General features: G+C 43.6%; 1 protein-coding gene across 2 annotated transcripts in view; it reads left to right on the forward strand.

Annotated features, from left to right (window-relative positions):
- The window catches only part of LOC147116869 (uncharacterized), a 101,997-nt gene that overhangs the window by 31,133 nt on the left and 57,606 nt on the right, over window positions 1–13,258 (forward strand). The gene's annotated exons all lie outside the window — the stretch shown is intronic.

Raw genomic sequence — 13,258 nt, forward strand, 5'->3', positions numbered from 1 at the left:
GGCTAGATATTCAAGGTGAGATACTCAGGGCTGATATTCAAGTTGAGATACTCAGCGGCTGATATTCAAGGTGAGATACTCAGGGCTGATATTCAGGGTGAGATACTCAGGGGTAGATATTCAAGGTGAGCAGCTCAGGGCCGATATTCGCAGTGAGATATTCAGGGGCTGTTATTCAAGGTGAGATACTCAGGGGTAGATATTCAAGGTGAGATGCTCAGGGACAGATATTGAAGGTGAAATACGCAGGGACAGATATTCAAAGTGTGTTACTCAGGGACAGATATTCAAGGTGAGATAATCAGGGGCTGATATTCAAGGTGAGATACTCAGGGGCAGGTATTCAAGGTGAGATACTCAGGGGCAGGTATTCAAGGTGAGATACTCAGGTGAGATATTAATGGTGAGATACTATGGGGCTGATATTGAAGGTGAGATGCTCAGGGGCTGGTATTCACGGTGATATACTCAGGGGCAGATATTCAAGGTGAGATACCCATTGTAGATATTCAACATCAGGTACTCAGGGGCAGATATTCAAGGTGTGATATGCAGGGGCAGATATTCAAGGTGAGATACTCAGGGGCAGGTATTCAAGGTGAGATACTCACGGGCAGGTTTTCAACGTGAGATACTCAGGGGTGCGTATTCAAGGTGAGATACTCAGGGGCTGATATTCAAGGTGGAATACTCAGGGACAGATATTGAATGTGAGATACTCAGCGACAGATATTGAAGGTGAGATACTCAGGGACAGATATTGAAGGTCAGATATTGAAGGTGAGATACTCAGGGGCTGATATTCAAGGTGAGATACTCAGTGGCAGATATTCAAGGTGTGATATTCAGGGGCTAATAATCAAGGTCAAATACTCAGGAGCAGGTATTCAAGGTGATATACACAGGGGCAGATATTCAAGGAGAGAGACTCAGGGGCTGATATTCAAGGTGAGATACTCATCGCAGATATTCAACGTCAGGTACTCAGGGGCAGGTATTCAAGGTGTGATACGCAGGGACAGATATTCAAGGTGAGATACTCAGGGACAGATATTCAAGGTGAGATACTCAGGGGTATATATTGAAGGTGAGATACTCAGGGGCTGATATTCAAGGTGAGATAATCTTTGGCAGATATTCAAGGTGAGATACTCAAGGACAAATATTCAAGGTGAGATACTCAGGGACAGATATTCAAGGTGAGATGCTCAGGGGTATATATTGAAGGTAAGAAACTCAGGGGCTGATATTCAAGGTGAGATATTCTTGGGCAGATATTCAAGGTGAGATACTCAGGTCAGACATTAAAGGTGAGATACTCAGGGACAGATATTTAAGGTGCGATAATCAGGGGCTAATGTTCAAGGATAGGTATTCAGGGCCAGATATTCAAGGTGAGATACTCAGGGCTGATATTCAAGTTGAGATACTCAGGGGCTGATATTCAAGGTGAGATACTCAGGGCTGATATTCAGGGTGAGATACTCAGGGGTAGATATTCAAGGTGCGCAGCTCAGGGCTGATATTCACAGTGAGATATTCAGGGGCTGTTATTCAAGGTGAGATACTCAGGGGTAGATATTCAAGGTGAGATGCTCAGGGACAGATATTGAAGGTGAAATACTCCGGGACAGATATTCAAGGTGTGTTACTCAGGGACAGATATTCAAGGTGAGATAATCAGGGGCTGATATTCAAGGTGGGATACTCAGGGGCAGGTATTCAAGGTGAGATACTCAGGGGCTGATATTCACGGTGATATACTCAGGGGCAGATATTCAAGGTGAGATACTCAGGTCAGATATTAAAGGTGAGATGCTATGGGGCTGATATTGAAGGTGAGATACTCAGGGCCTGATATTCATGGTGATATACTCAGCGGCAGATATTCAAGGTGATATACTCATTGTAGATATTCAACATCAGGTACTCAGGGGCAGATATTCAAGGTGAGATACTCAGGGACAAATATTCAAGGTGAGATACTCAGGGGCAGATATTCAAGGTGAAATACTCAGGGGTATATATTGAAGGTGAGATACTCAGGGGCTGATATTCAAGGTGAGATATTCTTGGGCAGATATTCAAGGTGAGATACTCAGGTCAGACATTAAAGGTGAGATACTCAGGGACAGCTATTTAAGGTGTGATAATCAGGGGCTAATGTTCAAGGATAGGTATTCAGGGCCAGATATTCAAGGTGAGATACTCAGGGCTGATATTCAAGTTGAGATACTCAGGAGCTGATATTCAAGGTGAGGTACTCAGGGCTGATATTCAGGGTGAGATACTCAGGGGTAGATATTCAAGGTGAGCAGCTCAGGGCTGATATTCACAGTGAGATATTCAGGGGTTGTTATTCAAGGTGAGATACTCAGGGGTAGATATTCAAGGTGAGATGCTCAGGGACAGATATTGAAGGTGAAATACTCAGGGGCTGATATTCAAGGTGTGTTACTCAGGGACAGATATTCAAGGTGAGATAATCAGGGGCTGATATTCAAGGTGAGATACTCAGGGGCAGGTATTCAAGGTGAGATACTCAGGGGCTGATATTCATGGTGATATACTCAGGGGCAGATATTCAAGGTGAGATACTGAGGTCAGATATTAAGGGTGAGATACTATGGTGCTGATATTGAAGGTGAGATACTCAGGGGCTGATATTCACGGTGATATACTCAGGGGCAGATATTCAAGGTGAGATTCTCATTGTAGATATTCAACATCAGGTCCTCAGGGGCAGATATTCAAGGTGAGATACTCAGGGACAGATATTCAAGGTGAGATACTCAGGGGTATATATTCAAGGTGAGATACTCAGGGGTAGATGTTCGAGGTGAGATACTCAGGGGCAGATATTCAAGGTGAGATACACAGGGGCTGGTATGCAAGGTGGTTTCTCATGAGAAGATATACAAGGTGAAATTCTCAGGGGCAGATATTCAAGTTGAGATACTCATCGCAGATATTCAACATCAGCTACTCAGGGGCAGATATTCAAAGTGTGACACTCAGGGCAGATATCGAAGGTGAGACACTCAGGTGATCATATTCAAGGTGAGACACCCAGGAACAGATATTCAAGGTGAGATACTAAGGGCTGATTTTCAAGGTGAGATACTCAGGGCAGATATTCAACATGAGATACTCAGGGGCAGATATTCAAGGTGAGATACTCAGGGGCTGATATTGAAGGTGAGATACTCAGGGACAGATATTCAAGGTGAGATACTCAGGGGTATATATTCAAGTTGAGATACTCAGGGGTAGATATTCAAGGTGAGATACTCAGGTGCTGATATTCAAGTTGATATACACAGGGGCAGATATTGAAGGTGAGATACTCAGGCCAGACATTAAAGGTGAGATACTCAGGGACAGATATTTAAGGTGTGATAATCAGGGGCTAATGTTCAAGGAAAGATATTCAGTGGCAGATATTCAAGGTGAGATACTCAGGGCTGATATTCAAGTTGAGATACTCAGGGGCTGCTATTCAAGGAGAGATACACATGGTTGATATACAAGGTGAGATATTCAGGGGCTGATATTCAAGGTGAGATACTCAGGGACAGATATTCAAGGAGAGATCATCAGGGGCTGATATTCAAGGTGAGTTACTCAGGGGCAGGTATTCAAGGAGAGATACTCTCGGACAGGTTTTCAACGTGAGATACTCAGGGGCACGTATTCAAGGTGAGATACTCAGGGGCTGATATTCAAGGTGGAATACTCAGGGACAGATATTGAAGGTGAGATACTCAGGGACAGATATTGAAGGTGAGATACTCAGGGACAGATATTGAAGGTCAGATACTCAGGGCAGATATTGAAGGTGAGATACTCAGGGGCTGATATTCAAGGTGAGTTGCTCAGGGGTAGATATTCAAGGTGAGATACTCAGTGGCAGATATTCAAGGTGAGATATTCAGGGGCTAATAATCAAGGTGAGATACTCAGGGGCAGGTATTCAAGGTGATATACACAGGGGCAGATATTCAAGGTGTGATACCCAGGGGCTGATATTCAAAGTGAGATACTCAGCGGCAGATATTCAAGTTGAGAGACTCAGGGGCTGATATTCAAGGTGAGATACTCATCGCAGATATTCAACGTCAGGTACTCAGGGGCAGATATTCAAGGTGTGATACGCAGGGACAGATATTCAAGGTGAGATACTCAGGGACAAATATTCAAGGTGAGATACTCAGGGGTATATATTGAAGGTGAGATACTCAGGGGCTGATATTCAAGGTGAGATATTCTTGGGCAGATATTCAAGGTGAGATACTCAGGTCAGACATTAAAGGTGAGATACTCAGGGACAGATATTTAAGGTGTGATAATCAGGGGCTAATGTTCAAGGATAGGTATTCAGGGCTAGATATTCAAGGTGAGATACTCAGGTCAGACATTAAAGGTGAGATACTCAGGGACAGATATTTAAGGTGTGATAATCAGGGGCTAATGTTCAAGGATAGGTATTCAGGGCTAGATATTCAAGTTGAGATACTCAGCGGCTGATATTCAAGGTGAGATACTCAGGGCTGATATTCAGGGTGAGATACTCAGGGGTAGATATTCAAAGTGAGCAGCTCAGGGCCGATATTCGCAGTGAGATATTCAGGGGCTGTTATTCAAGGTGAGATACTCAGGGGTAGATATTCAAGGTGAGATGCTCAGGGACAGATATTGAAGGTGAAATACGCAGGGACAGATATTCAAAGTGTGTTACTCAGGGACAGATATTCAAGGTGAGATAATCAGGGGCTGATATTCAAGGTGAGATACTCAGGGGCAGGTATTCAAGGTGAGATAATCAGGGGCAGGTATTCAAGGTGAGATACTCAGGTGAGATATTAATGGTGAGATACTATGGGGCTGATATTGAAGGTGAGATGCTCAGGGGCTGATATTCACGGTGATATACTCAGGGGCAGATATTTAAGGTGAGATACCCATTGTAGATATTCAACATCAGGTACTCAGGGGCAGATATTCAAGGTGTGATACGCAGGGGCAGATATTCAAGGTATATACTCAGGGGCAGGTATTCAAGGTGAGATACTCACGGGCAGGTTTTCAACGTGAGATACTCAGGGGTGCGTATTCAAGGTGAGATACTCAGGGGCTGATATTCAAGGTGGAATACTCAGGGACAGATATTGAATGTGAGATACTCAGGGCAGATATTGAAGGTGAGATACTCAGGGGCTGATATTCAAGGTGAGATGCTCAGGGGTAGATATTCAAGGTGAGATACTCAGTGGCAGATATTCAAGGTGTGATATTCAGGGGCTAATAATCAAGGTGAAATACTCAGGAGCAGGTATTCAAGGTGATATACACAGGGGCAGATATTCAAGGTGTGATACTCAGGGGCTGATATTCAAAGTGAGATACTCAGAGGCAGATATTCAAGGAGAGAGACTCAGGGGCTGATATTCAAGGTGAGATACTCATCACAGATATTCAACGTCAGGTACTCAGGGGCAGATATTCAAGGTGTGATACGCAGGGACAGATATTCAAGGTGAGATACTCAGGGACAAATATTCAAGGTGAGAAACTCGGACAGATATTCAAGGTGAGATACTCAGGGGTATATATTGAAGGTGAGATACTCAGGGGCTGATATTCAAGGTGAGATAATCTTTGGCAGATATTCAAGGTGAGATACTCAAGGACAAATATTCAAGGTGAGATACTCAGGGACAGATATTCAAGGTGAGATGCTCAGGGGTATATATTGAAGGTAAGAAACTCAGGGGCTGATATTCAAGGTGAGATATTCTTGGGCAGATATTCAAGGTGAGATACTCAGGTCAGACATTAAAGGTGAGATACTCAGGGACAGATATTTAAGGTGCGATAATCAGGGGCTAATGTTCAAGGATAGGTATTCAGGGCCAGATATTCAAGGTGAGATACTCAGGGCTGATATTCAAGTTGAGATACTCAGGGGCTGATATTCAAGGTGAGATACTCAGGGCTGATATTCAGGGTGAGATACTCAGGGGTAGATATTCAAGGTGCGCAGCTCAGGGCTGATATTCACAGTGAGATATTCAGGGGCTGTTATTCAAGGTGAGATACTCAGGGGTAGATATTCAAGGTGAGATGCTCAGGGACAGATATTGAAGGTGAAATACTCCGGGACAGATATTCAAGGTGTGTTACTCAGGGACAGATATTCAAGGTGAGATAATCAGGGGCTGATATTCAAGGTGGGATACTCAGGGGCAGGTATTCAAGGTGAGATACTCAGGGGCTGATATTCACGGTGATATACTCAGGGGCAGATATTCAAGGTGAGATACTCAGGTCAGATATTAAAGGTGAGATACTATGGGGCTGATATTGAAGGTGAGATACTCAGGGCCTGATATTCATGGTGATATACTCAGCGGCAGATATTCAAGGTGATATACTCATTGTAGATATTCAACATCAGGTACTCAGGGGCAGGTATTCAAGGTGTGATACGCAGGGACAGATATTCAAGGTGAGATACTCAGGGACAAATATTCAAGGTGAGATACTCAGGGGCAGATATTCAAGGTGAAATACTCAGGGGTATATATTGAAGGTGAGATACTCAGGGGCAGATATTCAAGGTGAAATACTCAGGGGTATATATTGAAGGTGAGATACTCAGGGGCTGATATTCAAGGTGAGATATTCTTGGGCAGATATTCAAGGTGAGATACTCATGTCAGACATTAAAGGTGAGATACTCAGGGACAGATATTTAAGGTGTGATAATCAGGGGCTAATGTTCAAGGATAGGTATTCAGGGCCAGATATTCAAGGTGAGATACTCAGGGCTGATATTCAAGTTGAGATACTCAGGAGCTGATATTCAAGGTGAGGTACTCAGGGCTGATATTCAGGGTGAGATACTCAGGGGTAGATATTCAAGGTGAGCAGCTCAGGGCTGATATTCACAGTGAGATATTCAGGGGCTGTTATTCAAGGTGAGATACTCAGGGGTAGATATTCAAGGTGAGATGCTCAGGGACAGATATTGAAGGTGAAATACTCAGGGGCTGATATTCAAGGTGTGTTACTCAGGGACAGATATTCAAGGTGAGATAATCAGGGGCTGATATTCAAGGTGAGATACTCAGGGGCAGGTATTCAAGGTGAGATACTCAGGGGCTGATATTCATGGTGATATACTCAGGGGCAGATATTCAAGGTGAGATACTGAGGTCAGATATTAAGGGTGAGATACTATGGTGCTGATATTGAAGGTGAGATACTCAGGGGCTGATATTCACGGTGATATACTCAGGGGCAGATATTCAAGGTGAGATTCTCATTGTAGATATTCAACATCACGTCCTCAGGGGCAGATATTCAAGGTGAGATACTCAGGGACAGATATTCAAGGTGAGATACTCAGGGGTATATATTCAAGGTGAGATACTCAGGGGTAGATGTTCGAGGTGAGATACTCAGGGGCAGATATTCAAGGTGAGATACACAGGGGCTGGTATGCAAGGTGGTTTCTCATGAGAAGATATACAAGGTGAAATTCTCAGGGGCAGATATTCAAGTTGAGATACTCATCGCAGATATTCAACATCAGCTACTCAGGGGCAGATATTCAAAGTGTGACACTCAGGGCAGATATCGAAGGTGAGACACTCAGGTGATCATATTCAAGGTGAGACACCCAGGAACAGATATTCAAGGTGAGATACTAAGGGCTGATTTTCAAGGTGAGATGTTCAGGGCAGATATTCAACATGAGATACTCAGGGGCAGATATTCAAGGTGAGATACTCAGGGGCTGATATTGAAGGTGAGATACTCAGGGACAGATATTCAAGGTGAGATACTCAGGGGTATATATTCAAGTTGAGATACTCAGGGGTAGATATTCAAGGTGAGATACTCAGGTGCTGATATTCAAGTTGATATACACAGGGGCAGATATTGAAGGTGAGATACTCAGGCCAGACATTAAAGGTGAGATACTCAGGGACAGATATTTAAGGTGTGATAATCAGGGGCTAATGTTCAAGGAAAGATATTCAGTGGCAGATATTCAAGGTGAGATACTCAGGGCTGATATTCAAGTTGAGATACTCAGGGGCTGCTATTCAAGGAGAGATACACATGGTTGATATACAAGGTGAGATATTCAGGGGCTGATATTCAAGGTGAGATACTCAGGGACAGATATTCAAGGAGAGATCATCAGGGGCTGATATTCAAGGTGAGTTACTCAGGGGCAGGTATTCAAGGAGAGATACTCTCGGACAGGTTTTCAACGTGAGATACTCAGGGGCACGTATTCAAGGTGAGATACTCAGGGGCTGATATTCAAGGTGGAATACTCAGGGACAGATATTGAAGGTGAGATACTCAGGGACAGATATTGAAGGTGAGATACTCAGGGACAGATATTGAAGGTCAGATACTCAGGGCAGATATTGAAGGTGAGATACTCAGGGGCTGATATTCAAGGTGAGTTGCTCAGGGGTAGATATTCAAGGTGAGATACTCAGTGGCAGATATTCAAGGTGAGATATTCAGGGGCTAATAATCAAGGTGAGATACTCAGGGGCAGGTATTCAAGGTGATATACACAGGGGCAGATATTCAAGGTGTGATACCCAGGGGCTGATATTCAAAGTGAGATACTCAGCGGCAGATATTCAAGTTGAGAGACTCAGGGGCTGATATTCAAGGTGAGATACTCATCGCAGATATTCAACGTCAGGTACTCAGGGGCAGATATTCAAGGTGTGATACGCAGGGACAGATATTCAAGGTGAGATACTCAGGGACAAATATTCAAGGTGAGATACTCAGGGGTATATATTGAAGGTGAGATACTCAGGGGCTGATATTCAAGGTGAGATATTCTTGGGCAGATATTCAAGGTGAGATACTCAGGTCAGACATTAAAGGTGAGATACTCAGGGACAGATATTTAAGGTGTGATAATCAGGGGCTAATGTTCAAGGATAGGTATTCAGGGCTAGATATTCAAGGTGAGATACTCAGGTCAGACATTAAAGGTGAGATACTCAGGGACAGATATTTAAGGTGTGATAATCAGGGGCTAATGTTCAAGGATAGGTATTCAGGGCTAGATATTCAAGTTGAGATACTCAGCGGCTGATATTCAAGGTGAGATACTCAGGGCTGATATTCAGGGTGAGATACTCAGGGGTAGATATTCAAAGTGAGCAGCTCAGGGCCGATATTCGCAGTGAGATATTCAGGGGCTGTTATTCAAGGTGAGATACTCAGGGGTAGATATTCAAGGTGAGATGCTCAGGGACAGATATTGAAGGTGAAATACGCAGGGACAGATATTCAAAGTGTGTTACTCAGGGACAGATATTCAAGGTGAGATAATCAGGGGCTGATATTCAAGGTGAGATACTCATGGGCAGGTATTCAAGGTGAGATACTCAGGGGCAGGTATTCAAGGTGAGATACTCAGGTGAGATATTAATGGTGAGATACTATGGGGCTGATATTGAAGGTGAGATGCTCAGGGGCTGATATTCACTGTGATAGACTCAGGGGCAGATATTTAAGGTGAGATACCCATTGTAGATATTCAACATCAGGTACTCAGGGGCAGATATTCAAGGTGTGATACACAGGGGCAGATATTCAAGGTATATACTCAGGGGCAGGTATTCAAGGTGAGATACTCACGGGCAGGTTTTCAACGTGAGATACTCAGGGGTGCGTATTCAAGGTGAGATACTCAGGGGCTGATATTCAAGGTGGAATACTCAGGGACAGATATTGAATGTGAGATACTCAGGGCAGATATTGAAGGTGAGATACTCAGGGGCTGATATTCAAGGTGAGATGCTCAGGGGTAGATATTCAAGGTGAGATACTCAGTGGCAGATATTCAAGGTGTGATATTCAGGGGCTAATAATCAAGGTGAAATACTCAGGAGCAGGTATTCAAGGTGATATACACAGGGGCAGATATTCAAGGTGTGATACTCAGGGGCTGATATTCAAAGTGAGATACTCAGAGGCAGATATTCAAGGAGAGAGACTCAGGGGCTGATATTCAAGGTGAGATACTCATCGCAGATATTCAACGTCAGGTACTCAGGGGCAGATATTCAAGGTGTGATACGCAGGGACAGATATTCAAGGTGAGATACTCAGGGACAAATATTCAAGGTGAGAAACTCAGGGACAGATATTCAAGGTGAGATACTCAGGGGTATATATTGAAGGTGAGATACTCAGGGGCTGATATTCAAGGTGAGATAATCTTTGGCAGATATTCAAGGTGAGATACTCAAGGACAAATATTCAAGGTGAGATACTCAGGGACAGATATTCAAGGTGAGATGCTCAGGGGTATATATTGAAGGTAAGAAACTCAGTGGCTGATATTCAAGGTGAGATATTCTTGGGCAGATATTCAAGGTGAGATACTCAGGTCAGACATGAAAGGTGAGATACTCAGGGACAGATATTTAAGGTGCGATAATCAGGGGCTAATGTTCAAGGATAGGTATTCAGGGCCAGATATTCAAGGTGAGATACTCAGGGCTGATATTCAAGTTGAGATACTCAGGGGCTGATATTCAAGGTGAGATACACAGGGGCAGATATTCAAGGTGTGATACTCAGGGGCTGATATTCAAAGTGAGATACTCAGAGGCAGATATTCAAGGAGAGAGACTCAGGGGCTGATATTCAAGGTGAGATACTCATCGCAGATATTCAACGTCAGGTACTCAGGGGCAGATATTCAAGGTGTGATACGCAGGGACAGATATTCAAGGTGAGATACTCAGGGACAAATATTCAAGGTGAGAAACTCAGGGACAGATATTCAAGGTGAGATACTCAGGGGTATATATTGAAGGTGAGATACTCAGGGGCTGATATTCAAGGTGAGATAATCTTTGGCAGATATTCAAGGTGAGATACTCAAGGACAAATATTCAAGGTGAGATACTCAGGGACAGATATTCAAGGTGAGATGCTCAGGGGTATATATTGAAGGTAAGAAACTCAGGGGCTGATATTCAAGGTGAGATATTCTTGGGCAGATATTCAAGGTGAGATACTCAGGTCAGACATTAAAGGTGAGATACTCAGGGACAGATATTTAAGGTGCGATAATCAGGGGCTAATGTTCAAGGATAGGTATTCAGGGCCAGATATTCAAGGTGAGATACTCAGGGCTGATATTCAAGTTGAGATACTCAGGGGTAGATATTCAAGGTGCGCAGCTCAGGGCTGATATTCACAGTGAGATATTCAGGGGCTGTTATTCAAGGTGAGATACTCAGGGGTAGATATTCAAGGTGAGATGCTCAGGGACAGATATTGAAGGTGAAATACTCCGGGACAGATATTCAAGGTGTGTTACTCAGGGACAGATATTCAAGGTGAGATAATCAGGGGCTGATATTCAAGGTGGGATACTCAGGGGCAGGTATTCAAGGTGAGATACTCAGGGGCTGATATTCACGGTGATATACTCAGGGGCAGATATTCAAGGTGAGATACTCAGGTCAGATATTAAAGGTGAGATACTATGGGGCTGATATTGAAGGTGAGATACTCAGGGCCTGATATTCATGGTGATATACTCAGCGGCAGATATTCAAGGTGATATACTCATTGTAGATATTCAACATCAGGTACTCAGGGGCAGGTATTCAAGGTGTGATACGCAGGGACAGATATTCAAGGTGAGATACTCAGGGACAAATATTCAAGGTGAGATACTCAGGGGCAGATATTCAAGGTGAAATACTCAGGGGTATATATTGAAGGTGAGATACTCAGGGGCAGATATTCAAGGTGAAATACTCAGGGGTATATATTGAAGGTGAGATACTCAGGGGCTGATATTCAAGGTGAGATATTCTTGGGCAGATATTCAAGGTGAGATACTCATGTCAGACATTAAAGGTGAGATACTCAGGGACAGATATTTAAGGTGTGATAATCAGGGGCTAATGTTCAAGGATAGGTATTCAGGGCCAGATATTCAAGGTGAGATACTCAGGGCTGATATTCAAGTTGAGATACTCAGGAGCTGATATTCAAGGTGAGGTACTCAGGGCTGATATTCAGGGTGAGATACTCAGGGGTAGATATTCAAGGTGAGCAGCTCAGGGCTGATATTCACAGTGAGATATTCAGGGGCTGTTATTCAAGGTGAGATACTCAGGGGTAGATATTCAAGGTGAGATGCTCAGGGACAGATATTGAAGGTGAAATACTCAGGGGCTGATATTCAAGGTGTGTTACTCAGGGACAGATATTCAAGGTGAGATAATCAGGGGCTGATATTCAAGGTGAGATACTCAGGGGCAGGTATTCAAGGTGAGATACTCAGGGGCTGATATTCATGGTGATATACTCAGGGGCAGATATTCAAGGTGAGATACTGAGGTCAGATATTAAGGGTGGGATACTATGGTGCTGATATTGAAGGTGAGATACTCAGGGGCTGATATTCACGGTGATATACTCAGGGGCAGATATTCAAGGTGAGATTCTCATTGTAGATATTCAACATCAGGTCCTCAGGGGCAGATATTCAAGGTGAGATACTCAGGGACAGATATTCAAGGTGAGATACTCAGGGGTATATATTCAAGGTGAGATACTCAGGGGTAGATGTTCGAGGTGAGATACTCAGGGGCAGATATTCAAGGTGAGATACACAGGGGCTGGTATGCAAGGTGGTTTCTCATGAGAAGATATACAAGGTGAAATTCTCAGGGGCAGATATTCAAGTTGAGATACTCATCGCAGATATTCAACATCAGCTACTCAGGGGCAGATATTCAAAGTGTGACACTCAGGGCAGATATCGAAGGTGAGACACTCAGGTGATCATATTCAAGGTGAGACACCCAGGAACAGATATTCAAGGTCAGATACTAAGGGCTGATTTTCAAGGTGAGATACTCAGGGCAGATATTCAACATGAGATACTCAGGGGCAAATATTCAAGGTGAGAAACTCAGGGACAGATATTCAAGGTGAGATACTCAGGGGTATATATTGAAGGTGAGATACTCAGGGGCTGATATTCAAGGTGAGATAATCTTTGGCAGATATTCAAGGTGAGATACTCAAGGACAAATATTCAAGGTGAGATACTCAGGGACAGATATTCAAGGTGAGATGCTCAGGGGTATATATTGAAGGTAAGAAACTCAGGGGCTGATATTCAAGGTGAGATATTCTTGGGCAGATATTCAAGGTGAGATACTCAGGTCAG

Source organism: Somniosus microcephalus, chromosome 5, assembly GCF_052327205.1.
Source record: "Somniosus microcephalus isolate GS21.2 chromosome 5, FLI_Smic_1.0, whole genome shotgun sequence".
NCBI lineage: Eukaryota > Metazoa > Chordata > Chondrichthyes > Squaliformes > Somniosidae > Somniosus > Somniosus microcephalus.